We start from the raw sequence: 17,685 nt of genomic DNA, 5'->3' as shown, positions 1-17,685 counted from the left end.
ATTTATCTGGAACATGAAAACACCTAGAATTGCCAAAACCAATTTGAGGAAAAGAAACAGAAATGGAGGCATCACACTCCCAGACCTTAAACTATATTATAAAGCCATCATCATCAAAACAGCATGGTACTGGAACAAAAATAGGCACACAGACCAGTGGAACAGAATTGAAAGCCCAGAAATAAATCCCCACACCTATGGGCATCTAATCTTTGATAAGAGGGCCCAAAGAATTAAATGGAAAATGGAGGCTCTCTTCAATAAATGGTGCTGGGAAAACTGGGTTGTAACATGCAGAAGAATGAAATTGAACCACTTTATCTCACCAGAAACAAAAATCAACTCCAAATGGATCAAAGACCTAGATATAAGACCAGAAACAATCAAATACTTAGAGGAAAACATTGGTAAAACACTTTCCCACCTGTACCTCAAGGACATCTTTGATGAATCAAACCCAATTGCAAGGACGACTAAAGCAGAAACAAACCAATGGGACTACATCAAATTGAAAAGCTTCTGCACATCCAAAGAAACTATTAAACAAACAGAGAGACCCCTCACAGAATGGGAGAAGATCTTCACATGCCAGACATCAGACAAGAAACTAATCACCAAAATATATAAAGAGCTCAGCAAACTTAGCACCAAAAAAGCAAATGACCCCATCCAAAAATGGGCAGAGGATATGAACAAAACATTCACCTCAGAGGAGATCCAAAAGGCTAACAAACATAGGAAAAACTGCTCTAGGTCACTGATTGTCAGAGAAATGCAAATTAAGACAACACTAAGATACCACCTCACTCCTGTAAGAATGGCATACATCAAAAAGGACAGCACCAACAAATGCTGGAGAGGATGTGGGGACAGAGGAACCCTTTTGCATTGCTGGTGGGAATGTAAATTGGTACAGCCTCTGTGGAGAGTAGTCTGGAAAACTCTCAGAAGGCTAGACATGGACCTTCTATATGATCCAGTAATTCCTCTCCTGGGGTTATACCCAAAGACTCCATAACACCCAACCAAAAAGAGGTGTGTACTCCTATGTTCATAGCAGCACAATTCATAATAGCTAAAACTTGGAAGCAACCCAGGTGCCCAACAACAGATGAGTGGCTGAGAAAGCTGTGGTATATATACACAATGGAATACTATGCAGCTATCAAGAACAATGAACCCACCTTCTCTGAACCATTTTGGACAGAGCTAGAAGGAATTATGTTAAGTGAGCTAAGTCAGAAAGATAAAGATGAGTATGGGATGATCCCACTCATCAACAGAAGCTGACTAAGAAGATCTGAAAGGGAAACTAAAAGCAGGACCTGATCAAATTGTAAGTAGGGCACCAAAGTAAAAACCCAGTGGTGAAGGGTAGACATGCAGCTTCCTGGGCCAGTGGGGGGTGGGAGTGGGCAGGTGGGAAGGGTCACAGTCCTTTGGTGGTGGGAATGGTGTTTATGTACACTCCTAGCAAAATGTAGACATATAAATCAGTAGTTAATTAATATGAGAGGGGCAAACTCAATTGTATGTCTTAAAGTTTTTCAAAACACAAACTGAATCTTTTTAAAATATAGGCTGTGTATTTGATATGCGGACTCTCTCAAAAGCCTAGACCAAGTAGATTAGAAGCATCCAATAGCACAGCTATATACAAGATACAGGATACTGTACAGCAAACCATAACAAAGGGACTTTTCAAAGTTAACCCAATTAACAAATAATGTGATGATAACATTAACTATCGATTGTCTTTTGGAACCCTAAGACAGCAGGAACCTCCCATATCCACTATAGAGCCCCTACTTCCCCCAGTCCTGGAACCCTTGGATAGGGCCCACTTTCCCGTATGCATCTCCCAATCCAAACCAAATAGTATTGCATCCGCTGATCACAACCTAACCAATGCAATGATTGCCACCTCAACATCCTAAACCTCAGACTGTGTCCAGAGACTTCACGAGTGGAATGACAACCCTTCAGCTTCATTACTCGGGTGAGACCTTTCCTTTTATAGTACACTCTAATTTCATCTCAGGTAGTTCACTTTCTAACAAAGTCCCATAACCTAGATATACACCAGTTTCTGTGAGAGAGAGCTTATGTGCACACGTATCCATAAACTACTGCAAAATATATACCTGAAAGCAGAAGTACACTAGAGTTTGCAGTGAATACCTCCCTAACACTTCCTCTCCACTATTCCAAGCTTGGGATCCATGATTGCTCAACAAATTGTTTGGCTTTGTATGTTAACTCTCTTTTCAATCACCAGGTTCCAGATGCCACCAGGATGCTGGCCAGGCTTCCCTGGATTGAAGACCCCACCAATGTGTCCTGGAGCTCAGCTTCCCCAGAGACACACCTTACTAGGGAAAGAGAGAGGCAGACTGGGAGTATGGACCGACCACTCAATGCCTATGTTCAGCGGGGAAGCAATTACAGAAGCCAGACCTTCTACCTTCTGCAACCCTCAACGACCCTGGGTCCATGCTCCCAGAGGGCTAGAGAATGGGAAAGCTATCATGGGAGGTGGTGGGTTATGGAGATTGGGTGGTGGGAATTGTGTGGAGTTGTACCCCTCCTACCTTATGTTTTTGTTCATTAATCCTTTCTTAAATAAAAAATTTTACAAAAAAAAAGAAAAAGTCTGGCTTAAAATATGAATTACACTGGACTCAATTTTGGAAGCTATAAGGGCAGGCAACATTTCAGAGGGTTTCAGTCAACCCCCTTGAATTCAACTAAAGGCTCATTGAGTACTGTTTTTTTTTCACTACATCTTTTTTATTTTATTTTATTTTTTTATTTAAGAAAGGATTAATTAACAAAACCATAGGGTAGGAGGGGTACAATTCCACACAATTCCCACCACCCAATCTCTATTTCCCACCTCCTCCCCTGATAGCTTTCCCATTCTCTATCCCTCTGGGAGATAGGACCTAGGGTCATTGTGGGTTGCAGAAGGTAGAAGGTCTGGCTTCTGTAATTGTTTCCCCGCTGAACATAGGCATTGAGTGGTCGGTCCATACTCCCAGTCTGCCTCTCTCTTTCCCTAGTAGGGTGGGTTTCTAGGGAAGCGAGCTCCAGTACACATTGGTGGGGACTTCAGTCCAGGGAAGCCTGGCCAGCATCCTGATGACATCTGGAACCTTGTCACTGAAAAGAGAGTTAACATACAAAGCCAAACAAATTGTTGAGCAATCATAGACCCAAAGCTTGGAATAGTGGAGAGGAAGTGTTAAGGGGGAACTCACTACAAACTCTAGTATACTGCTGCTTTCAGGTATATATTTTGCAGTAGTTTATGGATACGTGTGAACATAAACTCTCTCTCACAGAAACTGGTGTATATCTAGGTTTTGGAACTTTGTTAGAAAGTGAACCTCCTGAGATGGAATTAGAGTATATTATGAAAGGAAAGGTCTCACCCGAGTAATGAAACTGAAGGGTTGTCATTCCACACGTGAAGTCTCTGGACACAGTCCGAAGTGAAGCATGTTGAGGTGGCAATCATTGTGTTGGTTAGGTTGTGATTGGCAGATGCAATATTATTTGATATGGATTGGGAGAGGCATACAGGAAAGTGGGCCCTATCCAATGGTTCCATGACTGGGGGAATTAGAGGCTCTATAGTTGAGATGTGAGGTTCCTGCTGTCTTAGGCTTCCAAAAGACAATCGATAGTTAATGTTATCATCACATTATTTGTTAATTGGGTTAACTTTGAAAAGTCCTTTTGTTAGGGTTTGCTGTACAGTACCCAGTATCTTGTATATAGCTGTGCTATTGGTTGCTTCTATCTACGTGGTCTAGGCTTTTGAGAGAGTCTGCATATCAGTTACACAGCCTATATATTAAAAAGATTCAGTCTGTGTTTTGAAAAACTTTGAGACATACAATTAATTTCCCCCTTCTTGTATTAATTAACTAGTGATTTATGTGATATTTTACTAGGAGTGTACATAAAAACCATTCCCACAACCAAAAGACTGTGACCCATCCCTCCCACCGACTCCCACCCCCCACTGGCCCAGGAAGCTGCATGTCTACCCCTCACCACAGGGTTTTTACTTTGGTGCCCTACTTACAATTTGATCAGGTCCTGCTTTTAGTTTCCCTTTCAGATCTTCTTACTCAACTTCTGTTGATGAGTGGGATCATCCCATACTCATCTTTATCTTTCTGACTTAGCTCACTTAACATAATTCCTTCTAGCTCTGTCCAAGATGGGACAGAGAAGGTGGGTTCATTGTTCTTGATAGCTGCCTAGTATTCCATTGTGTATATATACCACAGCTTTCTCAGCCACTCATCTGTTGTTGGGCACCTGGGTTGCTTCCAGGTTTTAGCTATTATGAATTGTGCTGCTATGAACATAGGAGTACACACCTCTTTGGTGGGTGCTATGGAGTACTTGGGGTATAACCCCAGGAGAGGAATTACTGGATCCTATAGAAGGTCCATGTCTAGCCTTCTGAGAGTTTTCCAGACTGCTCTCCTCAGAGGCTGTACCAATTTACATTCCCACCAGCAATGTAAAAGGGTTCCTCTGTCCCCACAACCTCTCCAGCATTGTTTGCTGCTGTTCTTTTTGCCTTCCTTACAGGAGTGAGGTGGTATCTTAGTGTTGTCTTAATTTGCATTTCTCTGACAATCAGTGACCTAGAGCAGTTTTTCATATGTTTGTTAGCCTTTTTGATCTCCTCTGAGGTGAATGTTTTGTTCATATCCTCTGCCCATTTTTGGATGGGGTCATTTGCTTTTTTGGTGCTAAGTTTGCTGAGCTCTTTATATATTTTGGTCATTAGTTTCTTGTCTGATGTCTGGCATGTGAAGATCTGCTCCCATTCTGTGAGGGGTCTCTTTGTTTGTTTAATAGCTTCTTTGGATGTGCAGAAGCTTTTCAATTTGATGTAGTCCCATTGGTTTGTTTCTGCTTTAGTCGTCCTTGCAATTGGGTTTGATTCATCAAAGATGTCCTTGAGGTATAGGTGGGAAAGTGTTTTACCAATGTTTTCCTCTAAGTATTTGATTGTTTCTGGTCTGATATCTAGGTCTTTGATCCATTTGGAGTTGATTTTTGTTTCTGGTGAGATAAAGTGGTTCAATTTCATTCTTCTGCATGTTACAACCCAGTTTTCCCAGCACCATTTATTGAAGAGAGCCTCCTTTTTCCATTTAATCCTTTGGTCCCCCTTATCAAAGATTAGATGCCCATAGGTGTGGGGATTTATTTCTGGGCTTTCAATTCTGTTCCACTGGTCTGTGTGCCTATTTTTGTTCCAGTACCATGCTGTTTTGATGATAATGGCTTTATAATATAGTTTAAGGTCTGGGAGTGTGATGCCTCCATTTCTGTTTCATTTCCTCAAATTGGTTTTGGCAATTCTAGGTGTTTTCATGTTCCAGATAAATGATTAAAGTGTTTGTTCTATTCTCTTAAAGAAGTTTGGTGGAACTTTGATGGGTATTGCATTAAATTTGTATATTGCTCTGGGGAGAATATTCATTTTGATGATATTTATTCTTCTAATCCATGTGCATGGGATATCTTTCCATTTCTTGGTATCAGTTTCTTTTTTTTTTTATTTAAGAAAGGAGTAATTAACAAAACCATAAGGTAGGAGGGGTACAACTCCACACAATTCCCACCACCCAATCTCCGTAACCCACCCCCTCCCCTGATAGCTTTCCCACTCTCTAGCCCTCTGGGAGCATGGACCCAGGGTATTGAGGGTTGCAGAAGGTAGAAGGTCTGGCTTCTTTAATTGCTTCTCCACTGAATATGGGCGTTGACTGGTTGGTCCATACTCCCAGTCTGCCTCTCTCTTTCCCTAGTAGGGTGTGTTTCTGGGGAAGCTGATCTCCAGGACACATTGGTGGGGTCTTCAATCCAGGGAAGCCTGGCCAGCATCCTGGTGGCATCTGGAACCTGGTGATTGAAAAGAGAGTTAACATACAAAGCCAAACAATTTGTTGAGCAATCATGGATCCCAAGCTTGGAATAGTGGAGAGGAAGTGTTAGGGAGGTACTCACTGCAAACTCTAGTGTACTTCTGCTTTCAGGTATATATTTTGCAGTAGTTTATGGATACGTGTGCACATAAGCTCTCTCTCACAGAAACTGGTGTATATCTAGGTTATGGGACTTTGTTAGAAAGTGAACCACCTGAGATGAAATTAGAGTGTACTATAAAAGGAAAGGTCTCACCCGAGTAATGAAGCTGAAGGGTTGTCATTCCACATGTGAAGTCTCTGGACACAGTCTGAGGTGAAGCATGTTGAGGTGGCAATCATTGCATTGGTTAGGTTGTGATCGGCGGATGCAATATTATTTGGTATGGATTCGGAGATGTATACAGGAAAATGGGCCCTATCCAAGGGTTCCAGTACTGGGGGAAGTAGGGGCTCTATAGTGGATATGTGAGGTTCCTGCTGTCTAAGGGTTCAAAAAGACAATCGATAGTTAATGTTATCATCACATTATTTGTTAATTGGGTTAACTTTGAAAAGTCCTGGAGCTGGTCCCTAGGGACTGGTTATGGGGGGGGAGGGGGAGGAGGTTTGCTTAATAATTTAAAAGAAAAAAATTTTTTTCCCGTTTTTTCTACTCTATTTTTTAACCCAAATTAAGTTATAGTCACCTCCTTGGTGTTACCGCTAGGACCCCTTATTGACTGGCCTACTAAAGGCAGAAAATCCTACCGTTTCCAGAAGATGTGGTCAGAGCTCAAACCACTAGCAGCTTCTCTGTCCGCCATCTTCCAGGAAACTCAACATGATTTTTTCAAGGTCCATCCAAGATTGGCTGAAAACAGTGAAGTCACCATTTTTTACAGCTGAGTAGTATTCCATTGTGTATATATACCACAACTTGCTCAGCCACTCATCTATTGTTGGACACCTGGTTGCTTCCAGGTTTTGGCTATTACAAATTGTGCTGCCAAGAACATATGTGTACACAGATCTTTTTGGATGGCTTTGTTGGGTTCCTTTGGCTATATCTCCAGGAGAGGAATTGCAGGGTCATAGGGTAGGTCCATTTCTACACATAGCCCCTTCTATATTATTATTATTATCATTATTATTTTAGCCTCCAGGGTTATCACTGGGACTCAGTGCCTGTACTATGAATCCACTGTTCCTGGAGGACATTTCTTCCCTTTTTGTTGCCCTTGTTGTTTATCATTGTTGCTGTTATTATTATTGTTGTTGTTGTTGGATAGGACAGATAGAAATGGAGAGAGGAGTGGAAGACAGAGAGGGAGAGAAAGACACCTGAAGACCTGCTTCAATGCCTGTGAAGTGAACCCCCCTGCAGGTGGGGAGTGGGAGGTGGGGGGGGGCTAGAACCGGGATCCTTACACCAGTCCTTACGCTTCACTCCATGTGCACTTAACCTGATGTGCTACTGCCCCACCCCACCCCCTATCTTTATTTTTATGATTCCTGCATAGATGAGGAAACTAAGACCCAGCAAGGCTGAGCACCTTAGGTGGGGCACAGAGCTGTTAAATGAAAGCTGGTATCCAAATTCAGAGCTGCCTAGAATATAAAACCTGCCTTGTCATGCTCCATCATTTTGGGACTATGTGTAGCTAACAATTAAGGTAATGTCACTGCAGGTGCTCTGTTATATATATATACACATTTCCCTTTTGTTGTCCTTTTTATTGTTGTTGTAGTTATTATTGTTGTTGCTGTTGATGTTGTCATTGTTGGATAGGACAGAGAGAAATGGAGAGAGGAGGGGAAGACAGAGAGGGAGAGAGAAAAATAAGACACTTGCAGACCTGCTTCACTGCCTGTGAAGTGACTCCTCTACAGGTGAGGAGCCCGGGGCTTGAAACGGGATTCTTATGCTGCTCCTTGCGCTTTGTGCCACCTGCGCTTAACCTGCTGCGTACTGACCAACTCCCAATGAGTACTATTCTGAATGATGTGGCTTGTCACCATGTGTGTTACAGAGTGAGATGATGGAAAAAGCAACACTGCTTTCAAGTGGGAACTCCAAACTGAAAGTCACAGATCAGGTGATCTAAATGGTAGCATCAGTTTTGTAACTGAGCTGCTTGTCACATGGGCAACTTGGAGTAGCCTTTTGCATCTGTATTAGGACAAATGTGCTGCTGCAACAAACAGCTCTGAATATAAGTGACTTGAAACCTTTATTTCTGGCTCATGTTTAGTTTTATACAAGTCAGAAGAGAGATAGAGATAGGTTGTGTGTCTGTGTAAGTAACTCTGTATTTTGGTTTTGCCCTTTATTCATAATCTGTATTGATTTTTTCCCCTAACCAGATTGAAAGACCTTTAGTGCTAAACGTGATATATATATATGTATGTTATACTTTATGTACTCTTTGAGCCCATTTAACTCAGTATGGATTCCCTCAGTCACTCACTTGGTATTTGAGTGTTTAATGTTTGTAATTTTTTGTTTGTTTTTGCCACCAGGGATATCACTGAGGCTCTCTACCTATATTAATCTACCATTCCCAGCAGAACTTAACTTCCTTTCCCTTCCCTTCCCTTCCCTTCCCTTCCCTTCCCTTCCCTTCCCTTCCCTTCCCTTCCCTTCCCTTCCCTTCCCTTCCCTTCCCTTCCCTTCCCTTCCCTTCCCTTGCCTTGCCTTCCCTTTCCTTCCCTTCCCTTCCCCTCCTCTCCCCTCCCCTCTCCTCTCCTCCCCTCCCCTCCCCTTCCCTTCCCTTCCCTCCCCTTCCCTTCCCTTTTCTCCCTTTCTCTTCCCTCCTTTCCTCCCCCCTTCCCTTCCTTTTTCTTCCCTGCTCTCTTCTCTCTCTCTCTTTCTCACTTTCTTTTAGGTAGAGATTGAGGAGGAGATAGAGAGATACAACAGCACTGTCCCACCTTTCATGAAGCTTCCTTCGTATAGGTTCTCCCATGTAATGGTCAGGGGCTCAAACTCTTGTGGGCCCTCACAGATGGTAAAGTATGCAGTCTATTAGGTGAGCTGTCTCCACACCCTCACACTTCTCATTTTTAAAAATTCAGAAACTGAAACCAGATGGCAGCAACTACTTCCCCCAGTGGCCTGAGGCTCATTTTGGATGCTAGAACCAGAATGAAGTAGCAGGACTTGGGCACAGATTATGTGGAGAGCCAGGACAAGAGGGAACTGGGCTTGGAGTAGGCTTCACTTCACTAGTGTTCTGAGAAGAGTGATAATCCATACAATTTTCTATTTTTCCTAGTGTCATTTTTTTAAAATTTGTGATTATTTGTGGCTTGTAAGATTATGGGCACTGGACGGGAGCACAGCAGGTTAAGTGCTCATGGCACAAAGTGCAAGGACTGACACAAGATCCCAGTTTGAGCCCCAAGCTCCCCACCTGCAGGGGGGGGGTCACGTCATAAGCAGTGAAGCAGGTCTACAGGTGTCTTCCTCTCCCCCTCTCTGTCTTCCCCTCTTCTCTCAATTTCTCTCTGTACTATCGAAGAGCAACGACAGCAATAATAATAACAACAGCAACGATAAACAACAAGGCAACAAAAGGGAAAAAAATAGCCTCCAAGAGCAGTGGATTCATAGTGCAGGCACCGAGCCCCAGTGATAACCCTGGAGGCAAAAAAAAAAAAAAAAAGATTGTAAGATTATATGGTATAGTTCCATACCATAACTGTCTTCACACTCCCAATGGTAGCCACCATTGTTGTCACAAAATTTTAGACTTTTTTTTTTCAAATTCATGTGTATACATTCTCTATATTCCACATGAGTAAAACCATCTGGTAGTTGTCTTTCATCTCTACTTATTTTGAAAAGCATAATCACCCATTTTGTTGAAAAGAACACAATCACAATGTCATATTTTTATGGCAGAGTAGTATTCCATAAAGTGTATGTCCCATAACTTCTTCCTGATAGAAAATACTGGATCAGTTATGCTCTGGACTTATGTTTTACTTTCCTAGGTAGATCTAGTGCCCTTGAAAAATTTCCCTATGTTTTAGAATTTTTCATGTTACCCCCTGACACGAAACTTAGGTTATTATTATTTTTTACTCATGAACGAAAAGGAGGAGCCATTAAAAGATAAAAATGGAGTCTGCTCCAAAGCTGCATCTGGAGGTGAGGGGTAAGACCTTATTTCTGAAAGTACAGTCATCAAGTCACTGGTATGAAATATCATCCAGGATTCTTGCTAAAAGAGATGGCTCAGCAGGTAGAGTGAACACCTTGCCATGTATGAGACCCTGAATTTGATCTCTAACAATGCATAAGAACACCATGGACTGCACCAGAGGAAATCCATGGATGCTGAAGCAGTACTTCATGGTCTCTCCCTTCCTTTCTCCTAAAAGAGAGAGAGAGAGAGAGAGCACGAATAAAAACTGGACTTTAAAGCAATTCTGTCATATTATGCATATACTGGAACTTGGATTCATTTCTGAGTACTGCATAACAGAAAAGAGTAATAAATAAAATATAAAATGTAGATTTGGGGTCCTTTAGAAACTATTACTGGTAGCCAGGCATAAGGATCCTGGTTCCAGCTCCTGGTTCTCCACCTGCTGGGGAGTCGCTTCACAGGCGGTGAAGCAGGTCTGCTGGTGTCTATCATTCTCTCCCCCTCTCTGTCTTTCCCTCCTCTCTCCGTTTCTCTCTGTCCTATCCAACAACAGTGACCTCAATAACCACAACAATGTTACAATGGCAACAAAAGGGAAAATAAATAAATAAATAAATATTAAAAAAAAGAAAAGAAAGATCTCACCATATGGAAGGTTGAAGAATAGCTCCTCAGGAGATTGTGTCAGCCACAGTCATTCACTTGTGACCAGCAAGAAATACACAAGTCTCAGAATAATAAAAACTGTACCAAGTTTGGAGTTTATTTGTGTTACCTCTATTTGAACTAAGTTAGGGGTTTATTTGATAACACAATGACTAGAATTGACTTAAACATATTTTGATTCTAATATACTTTATACAATTTCAGTATACCTTTATTGATAAATAGGTGTGTCCATATAGTAACTTCAGATCAATATTTAAGACTGACAGGATAAAATCATTATCATCTCAAATACTGTAATTTAAATAATGTTTAAACAATTTAAGCACAATATTAGAACTCAGTCAGTATATTTAATATTTCTAAATATTTAGACCAAATAATTTATACTTTTTACCATTTAGCTGTATTCTATCCCTCGTACATTTACTTTTTATTATTAGTCAGAAAACACATTCTATACTTTCTTCATAGCACCCATGGAGTGGCTATGACTAAGTCAGGGCAGATCTCTTAGCAATCTCTATTAAAGTGTACATTTTGAAACCTATGATCTGGTAACTTAAGAGGCTAGAGTAAATTTCATAGCTTAAATGATGAAAATAGCCCTTTAATTTTATACCACTTAAAGTGGTAAAATACCATTTTCAGACTAAATAATTAATTTTACCCTTTTCTTTTAATTCTTATAGTCTATCACTGACTCTTTTTATCTCCCACTCCAGATTTCAATTCCTCACTTTGTTCCAACTTCTATCCTTCTCCCAGTCTTTTGGATGCATTTCCATGTAAATATCTTAGAGTGACAGGAAATTTCCCTAACCTACCTCCCATCTTTGCTAATGTCCCATTATCACATTATTCAGCTTACTTCCTATGGGTTCATTTTTTCCAACTTCTTTTTTATTGAAGGGTTAATGGTTTATGGTATAGTCTTTTAAATTTTTATTTATACATTAATGGATAGAGAGAGAGAAATTGAGAAGGAAGGGGAGACAGATGGAAAGAGACAAAGACAACTGCAGTACTACCTCACCACTTGCAAACCTTCTCCCCTGCAGGTAGGGATGAGGGGCTTGAACCCAGGCCCTTGCGCATTATAATGTGTGTGCTTAACTAGGTGTGCCACCATCTGGCCCCTAGTCTTTCTTTCTTCTTTCTTTCTTCCATCCACCCTTCCTTCCTTCCTCTTTCTTCCTTCCTTCCTTCCTTCCTTCCTTCCTTCCTTCCTTCCTTCCTTTCTTTCTTCCTTTCTTTCTTTCTTTCTCTCTATCTCCCTTTCTTTCTTTCTTTCTTTCTTTCTATCCTTTTCTCATTTTCTTTCCTTTTTTTCTTTCTTTCACCATCCCTGTTACCAAAGGTCTGTGACCCCATCCTCACCCCATAGATAACCACTATATTTCTCCCACAGTCTTAGATATAGGTTGACTTTTTTTCACATTTGTATGTTAAATTATCTCTTTTTAAAACATTTTCATTACCTTTATTTATTTACTGAATAGAGATAGAAATCAAGTGGAAAGGGGGAGATAGGAGGGAGAAAGAGAGACACCTGCAGCACTGCTTCACTTGCAAAGCTTTCCCCCTGCAGGTGGAGACTAGGGACGTGAACTTGGGTCCTTGCACATTATAACATCTGTACTCAACCAGATGCCCTGCCACCTGGCTCCTGTATTTTCAATTCTTTATATTCCACATGTGAGTGAAACCATTCTTTATTGTCCTTTATTCCCTTACTAGCTTCACTTCTTCTTCTTCTAGCGTTTGCCCTTCTTCCATAGCCAGTCAACAGCGTCAGGTTGAGCCTGATGTAAAGTTTCGAGACCTCCTTTGAATCTGGAGAGGTGGCAGTCGTTGACTATGTGGGTCATAGTCTGTCTGGAGCTGCAGGGGCAGTTCGGATTGTCTCTGGCTCCCCAGCGATGGAACATAGCGGCTCACCAGCCATAGCCTGTTCGATAGCGATTGAGGAGGACCCAATCATAACGTGCTAGATCAAAGCCGGGTTGACGCTTGCAGGGGTCTGTGATGAGGTGTTTGTTCTTTACCTCAGCTGACTGCCAACTCTGTTTCCAAGAGTCTGGAACAGAGAAGTTCAGTGTAGGCATAGGAGACCAGATTGGATGACGAGATGTCAAGCATTGAACAGGGTGGGCGAAGATATCCGCGTATATTGGCAGGTCTGGTCGAGCGTAGACATGGGAAATGAACTGAGATGATGCCACATCCCGACGAATATCTGGCGGGGCGATGTTGCTAAGAACTGGCAGCCATGGAACCGGGGTGGAATGGATGGTTCCAGAAATTATCCTCATGGAGGAATATAATTTGGAATCGACCAAGTGGACATGGGGGCTACGGAACCATACTGGGGCACAGTATTCTGCAGTGGAATAGCATAATGCCAGAGATGATGATCGTAGTGTGGAAGCGCTCGCGCCCCATGAGGAGCTGGCCAGTCTTGCAATGATGTTATTCCTCGTACCCACCTTTGCTGCAGTTTTTATGAGATGTTCGTGAAATGACAGGGTGCGATTGAGAGTAATGCCAAGATAGACTGGCTGGGCTTCATGCTGGATTCTCGTATCGTCAAGCTGCACATTAAGCTCACGCGAGGCCGAGGCATGGTGTAGATGGAAAACAGATGATACCGTTTTTGCAGTGCTAGGGGTTAGTCACCATTTTTTACAGTAATCAGATATCAGAGACATGTCTTTTGTGAGTGTTTCCTCGAGGATGTCAAACTTGGATGCCTGAGTTGCACAGCAGATGTCATCAGCGTAGATGAACTTCCTTGAAGAAGTTTCTGGAAGATCATTGATGTAAATATTAAATAGCGTAGGAGCCAGAACAGAGCCCTGGGGGAGGCCACTTGAGACAAGTCTCCATCTGCTAGACTTGTCACCCAGATGCACCCGGAATCTTCTGTTTTGGAGAAACTAAGCACAGTCTTCTCCGATTCCATCCACTTAGTCACAAAGGACACAAAATCATCTTTTTTGAGTATATGTCCCATAACTTTTTAATTCAGTCATCCATTGAAGTGCATTTTGGTTGTTTACAAGGTTTTTTTTAATTGTGGGAAAAAGTCACTATGATCATGGGGGTGTATATATCCCTCTGAACCAGTGTTATAATATCTTTTGGGTAAATGCCTAGGAGTGGAATTGCTGGATCATGAGGTACTTATTTCTATTTTTATTTGTTTAAGGATTCTCCATACTATTCTCCATAATGGATGTATCAGTTTGTACTCCCACCAGAAGTGTAGTAGAGTTTCTCTCCCCACATCCTCTCCAACACTTAACTTTTTTTTATTGATGAAGCCCATTCTCACAGGTGTGAGGTTGAATCTCAGTGTAGTTTTAATCTGCATTTCTCTAATGAGTGAATTGGAGCATTTCCACATATTTCTGTGGTCTATGTGTATCTTTTCTTTAGAGAAACATCTATTCATATATCTGCCCACTTTATTGGGCTATGGGTTCATCTTTTATTCCCTAACACTCTCCCCCCATTTTATTTCTCTTTCCTTATATCTGTTTTCAGATTCTAGTTTCTAGATTTATCTAATGTCTTTTTTCTTCTTTTTAGAGAAACATCTGTGTACTGCTCTCTTCTTCATTCCCATTGTGTGCTTTGATTCATGACTTTTTTATTAGTGATTTAATATTGACTTACAAAATTATAAGACAACGGGGGTATAACTCCATACCATTCCCACCACCAGAGTTCTGAATCCCCAAATCCCTCCATTGTAAGCTACAGCAGTTTTGTTAGGGTTGCAGATATGGATTAACTATTATTTCTACAACTATCTGTCTATATTTGTATACAATTTCCCATTTTTAAAGTCCTATCTTCTCTTTTTTCCACACACACCTATTACTATATCCAAATGTTCCTCTCTTTCTCCTCTTCTCTCTCTGAGTCTTGATGGAGTGGGAGTTCAGTGCTCTCTAGTAATCTTCCCCTTACCACTACTCCCCTACTGAAAATACGGATCAAAATGATTTTTGGAGTGCAGATTATGGGTGTTTTGAATTCTACACTAGAGATGGGCATTGACAGGTTGATCCATACCCCCAGCCTGTTTCTATATTTACCTAGTGGGGTAGAGCTCAGGAGAGATGAGACTCCAGGACACATTGGTGACATTGTCTGTCCATAGAAGTCAGGATGGAATCATGATAGCATTTGCAATTTGGTGGCTGAAAGCTGGCAAGATACTAAGTGGGACAAAATGGTTAATGAACAGGAACCACAAAGTAGGAACAGAGTAGATGAGAATACGAATCTTAGCATGTTCCTAGGGGCTCACAACTATCATAGATTTTGCTTGAGTTTGATAGCTAACATAGAGTTGGATAAAAATATTGTCTGAGAAGATGGTGTCAGAGAAAAGGACTAGGAAGTTGGATTAGAGCAGAGAGTAGCTCCTGGTTCATGTCTTTATTCATATATGAATCACTACCATGTTTCTTTTAAAAATATTTATATGTTTACTTATTGTATAAAGATTGAGAAGCAGGGAGAAAGAGATAGACAACTGCAGCACTGCCTCACCACCTGTGAAGCTTTCATCCTGAAGTTGAGGAAACAAAACACTGAACCTGTATACTTGCCCTTAGTGACTTGTTTGCTTTACCAGATGTCCCACCACCCAGCTCACTAACATGGTTCTTAACAGGCTTTCCTACTTGCTCTACTCTTTTTCTAATCTGTCCTTTCTAGCTCCTTTTTTAAACAGAGGGCTCAAATTAATCTAAGTCCTTGTGATTGGCCTTTGATTTTTTTGTCTTAAATTTCTTTATTGGGGGATTAATGTTTTACAGTCAACAGTAAATACAATAGTTTGTACATGCATAACATTTTCCAGTTTTCCATATAACAATTCAACCCCCACAGGTCCTCTGCCATCATGTTCCATGATCTGGACCCTTCCCCTGCCTACCCCAGAATCTTTTACTTTGGTGCAATACACCAACTCCAGTCCAAGTTCTGCTTAGTGTTTTCTCTTCTGATCTTTTACTATTATTATTTATTTTCCCTTTTGTTGCCCTCTTTATTGTTGTTGTAGTCACTATTGTTGTTGATGTCATCACTGCTGGATTGGACAGAAAAATAGAGAGAGAAGGGGAAGACAGAGGGGGGAGAGAAAGATAGACACCTGCAGACCTGCTTCACCGCCTGTGAAGCGGCTCCCCTGCAGGTGGGGAGCCAGAGGCTCCTTATGCCGGTCCTTGAGCTTCACGCTACCTGCACTTAGCCAGCTGCGCGTCAGAGGTCCTTATGCCGGTCCTTACGACTCCCCTGCAGGTGAGGAGCCGAGGTCCTTATGCCGGTCCTTGAGCTTCACGCTACGTGCGCTACTGCCTGACCCCCCTCTTCTGATCTTTTTTTTCTTCAAATTATGCCTATGAGTTGAATATGATATTATCCCATATTCACCCCTTTGTTTCTTCTGACTTATCTCATTTAATATAATTTCTTCAAGATCCATCCAAGATGGGCTGAAAATGGTGAACTCACCATTTTAATAGCTGGGTAGTACTGTTGTTGGATATTTGGGTTGCTTCCAGGTTTTGGCTACTAAAAATTATGCTGCTATGAACATAGATATACACAAATATTTTTGGATGGATGTATTTGGTTCCTTAGGATGCATCCCCAGGAGAGGAATTGCAGGGCCATATGGTAGGTCCTTTTCTAGCCTTCTGAGAGTTCTCCAGACTGCTCTCCACAGAGGTTGGACCAATTTACATTCCCACCAGCAGTGCAGGAGGGTTCCTTTGTCCCTATAACCTCTCCTGCACTTGTTGCTGCTATCTTTTTTTTTAAATTTAAAAATTATCTTTATTTATTTATTTGGATAGAGACAGCCAGAAATCTAGACGGAAGAGGGTGACAGAGGAGAAAGACAGAGAGATAGCTGCAGCCCTGCTTTACCACTTGTGAAGCTTTTCCCTTGCAGGTGGGGGTTGGGGGCTTGAACCCAGGTCCTTGCACACTGTAACATGTGTGCTCAACCAGGTGCACCAACCCCCAACCCATACTGCTATATTTTCTGATGTATGACATTCTTACAAGAGTGAAGTGGTATATCATTATTGTTTTTATTTGCCATTTCTCTGACCATCAGTGACATGGAGCATTTTTTCATGTTTATTGGCCTTTAGCACCTCTTCTAGGGGGAATATTCTGCTCATGTCTTCTCTGCATTTTTGGATGGGGTCATTTGCTTTCTTGCTGTTGAGTTTGGCAAGCTCTTTATATATTTTAGATATTAGCCTTTTGTCTGATGTATATGATATGTAAAGTTCTTCTCCCATTCTGTGAGGGGTCTCTTTGTTGGGATATTGGTTTCTTTTACTGTGCAGAAGCTTTTTAATTTGATGTAGTCCTAGTGGTTTGTTTTTGTTTCAGTCTTCTTTGTAATTGGATTACAAAAAAGATATTTTTATATTTTCCTCTAAGTATCTTATAGTTTCTGGTCTTACATCCAAGTCCTTGATCCACTTGGAATTTACTTTTGTGTTTGGTGAAATATAGTGGTTCAGTTTCATTCCTCTGTACATTTCAACCTATTTTTTTCCAACATCATTTGTTGAAGAGACTCTGCTTTCCCCATTTAATAGTCTGAGCACCTCTGTCAAAGATTAGATGTCCATACATGTGGGGGCCTACTTCTGTGCTCTCACTTCTATTCAGATGGTCAGTGTGTCTACTTATGTTCTAGTACCAAGCAGTTTTGATGACAATGGCCTTATAATACAATCTGAGATCTGAGACTGCGATACCTCCAGTTCTGCTCTTTCTTCTCAAGATTGTTTTGGCAATTCTAGGTCTTTTCTGGTTCCAGATAAACATTTGTAGCATTTGTTTTATTCTTCTAAAAATGTGGTTGGGATCTTGATGGGGAT

The sequence above is a fragment of the Erinaceus europaeus genome, chromosome 9, assembly GCF_950295315.1.
Source record: "Erinaceus europaeus chromosome 9, mEriEur2.1, whole genome shotgun sequence".
Taxonomy (NCBI): domain Eukaryota; kingdom Metazoa; phylum Chordata; class Mammalia; order Eulipotyphla; family Erinaceidae; genus Erinaceus; species Erinaceus europaeus.
The sequence above is the reverse complement of the archived record's forward strand: the minus strand, read 5'-3'. Positions refer to the sequence as shown.